Source organism: Papaver somniferum, unplaced genomic scaffold (assembly GCF_003573695.1).
Source record: "Papaver somniferum cultivar HN1 unplaced genomic scaffold, ASM357369v1 unplaced-scaffold_19, whole genome shotgun sequence".
NCBI lineage: Eukaryota > Viridiplantae > Streptophyta > Magnoliopsida > Ranunculales > Papaveraceae > Papaver > Papaver somniferum.
In genome coordinates this window covers 11,744,417-11,748,184 of record NW_020628818.1, presented here as the reverse complement: position 1 = coordinate 11,748,184, position 3,768 = coordinate 11,744,417, and positions in this window count along the sequence as shown.

The window sequence follows — 3,768 nt, the reverse complement described above, 5'->3', positions numbered from 1 at the left end:
AGTTATTAAAAATAACTATTCTTCTTCATTCATTGGGTAATCTAATAGGACTTTCGGGATATCATATAATTTTTAGTCGATACCTAAAAACGGCTATTTAAATCCCTAATATTGAAGGCGTGAATTCTGCAAGTATGACTTAGAATAAAAAATAAAATTAAACCTTCAATATTTGGAATAGTATGAAAAACATCCGGTTGTGATTACCTAATCAATTGATCTTGGGAGAAAGCTTGAAGAAGTGTTATCGAAAAAATAAAAAATTACTTTATGATTAAAGTTACAATGTAATCGTGGTGGTTATTTAATGATTTGCTAAGAATAAGAATTTACTAAATCAGCATTGAGTCTAAAGAGAGTTAGGATAATTGTTACGAAAATACATCATATTCGTTAATCATGAAGTAATTTAACATGTTTTTTTTGGACGTTGTGTATATGCTCCGATTTTTGCCCAAAATCTAAATATTTAAACCCCCGGTAGTGATAAAATTTCAAGGTATGGCTTACGAAAAAGTTCTTATAAAACCCTAAATAAATGGAACATCGGAAAACAACCAGTTGTGACTACCTAGTCATTGTTATTGGGATTTTGGATTTTGAATATAGTTATTATCAGAAATAACATAATATTCTTTTAAAATTGAGTAATTTAATGAAGCATTTTGTATGTTGTATATATGCTCTGATTTTTCCCAAAACATGCATGAAAAGGCTTTCAATTTATTTATTTTAAAAATATTATATGTGTCGATACTATGAAAATTAACCAGTTGTGATTGCCTGATCCATTGATCTTGGAAGAAACTAAAAGATGTGTTATTCAAAGCACCAAAATTACTCAATGATTGAAGTTACTTATTTAAGAATTTATCAAATTAAATAAAGAAAAATTTTAAAACCCTATATATTTGGGTGTTTAAAATAAAAACAAATTACATGGAAAAGTATATTAAGTTCGAGAAACCAAAATCGTACAAGACGAGCCTAAACCCGAGAAATTGGCATTTATGTCTTGCTTCAGACACAAAAAGGATAACATGGGTTGCTCTAGGGGGGAGGGGGTGAGAAAGTTGAGAAATCATAACGGAATGTATATGCAGTGTGAAGTTGTTGAATTACTATGTGAAGGCGAGACTTGTGAACGTAAGTCCCTTCCGTCTTTTGAATAGATGAAGTCATTTATACATAATTATAGTCAATACACTGAATTCTTGTAAGTTGTGTGGAAGCTTTGAAGGAATGAAGAAATCGAGGTACTGGAGGTATAGTGGTGAAGTTGTGTCTGCAGTGTCGAATATCATCAGTTACGTACCACCATTACTCCCTCACTCCCCTAACTGCTCTTAATCGTCCATTCTACTTGTTACTTTATCGTCATAGGTGCATTGCTACACCGCATATTGCTATAAACCGCTACACCGATACCCAATGTACCTCATGTGACATATTTGATGTCTCTTGAAAAATAGTAAAGTTATGGACTACTACTATTTTGGCTAAGTCATAGCCATGACATGCTGACACTACTAGATGCCAGCTCTGTATAGATTCACCAGGATCAAGTATATGATAAAACTATTGTTAAGTTTGTGAATAACTTTTACTTAAGTAACTCAAAGAGTATATTGTATTGATATGACTTGAGTGTTGAGCTCTGATGATGTCAACCACGAACATTTGAGTATGTTGATACTCATAAATTATCAATAGTGGTGTACCGGGGATCTTAACTGAAAGTCTTACTTGTTGAAGTATATGTGACTTAGAGCATCAAGGAGATGGCTCAGACTTGAAACACCCGTGAGTGAGATGGAAATACTGGTGTTACACCAATAGTGGGAAGACTGGATGGTTGCCAACATTAGGCTAGCGCTAGCACCAACGGCATTCTGAGGAAAGTATGTTTTATACTGATGGGCGATCCATCTAGGAGATATCCAATCAATCCAGATTTGCTACAAAGGTGAGCACAATACAAATACTGAGATACTCGGTAAAAATATAAAATACGAAGAGTTCAGCGGGTAATACCCTAACACACATATATACATAGACGGGCTACAGTGATAAGCACAAACTCCAAATGGTTATCGATAGATTTTATACGCATATAATGTGTATTTTGATACGATTCCGAGATAAATTCACAAGTTTTTCTCTTGCAAAAAAACCACCGGTAGTAACACCAGTTTATCGGAAAATAAATTGTGACTACCTAGTCTATTGCTATTAGAATTTTGGATTTTGCATATAGCCATTAATAGAATACGTAATTTTTTTAAAAAATATTGAGTAATTTAATGAGGCTTTTGGGAATTGTATATACGTTATGATTTACGTGAAAACGTAAATTTAAAACCCTAACAATAAAGATGATGTTTTATAAAGCCTGGTGTGCTATTTATTTATTTTGAAAACCTTAAATGTTTCAAATACTATGGAAAGCACCTAGTTCTGATTACCTATTTCACTGATCTTATTAGAGGCTTAAAGACGTGTTATTTGAAACATAAAGAATGAATCATTGATTAGAGATACTTATTTAAAAAATTAATCTAAAATTTAATTAGCGCTTGAATCAATGAACAAGCTTACATGTTATCTAAAATTCAGACAATTTAATCTTTCTACTTTGTTAAATAGGAAACTCTATAAAATAACATTGGATTAAAAAAAATTCGACTTGCGATTTAGGATTAACATCTAGATGTTATAAAATATAGAATATTCTTTAATCATGGATAGTTTAACAAATCCTTTTTTGATATTGTAATTTTTAGACGAAATCTGAAATTGCTTATTTAAAGCTTCGGTAATGAAGGGGAGGGTTTTCTAAAGATTAACCTAGGGAAGAAAAAAAACTTTAAAAAACCTTTTGAAACGATCTGGAAAGTAACTAGATATGATTACTTGGTCTATTTAAATGGAGATTTAGGATTTAACTAGTTCTTATTAGAAATATATAGTACTTTTTAATCACTGAGCATTTTAATTTGGGCTTTCTGGATGTTGTATATGCGCTCCTAATTTTATCTTAAACTTGAAAAGGACTATTTAAAACCCTAACAATGAGAACGAAGTTTTTTTAAGCCTAGTTTAATTAGATTTCGTTTTCTAAAAGATCTTAAATATTTGATAGACTTACCCACTCCTTGATCTTAGGAGAAAGCTTGAAGACATGTTATTTAAAGCAACATAAAGATTCAAGTCAGTTGTTTAATAAATTCAAAATGTAAACACCGTATGATTCAAGAAACAAGATGGCGTGTTACCTAAAATTTAAATAATAAAATAATTTACTCTATGGACTTCGTTAGTAAGAATACTTTTTTTTTTTTAATTTAACATTGGATGAAAGCAAAACTCGTCTTGTGATTTAGGATTCACATCCAATTGTTATAGAAATATAAAATATTCTTTAACCATTAAGTAGTTTAACAAGGGCTTCTTGTACATTATATATGTGATTTGATTTTTATGCAAAATAAAAATTGACGATTTAAAAATAATGATATTCATTCGCATGATGAGGACTAATATTAAGAAGCGGAGGAGAAGTCATTCTTCTAAGCATCCGTGTCTTGTGATCCTGCCACGTTGAGCTTAATTCACAATATTCTCAGGTGATACAACATTGCTCGGTTGAACCCACCAAGCGTTGGTATGTCAAGTTTGGTTGTCATATTTTAGTGAATCAAAACTCATGTTAAGAGTCGCTTCATTATGTACTAGAGTCAACTTCATATAGGTTAGCTTGAAAGTATT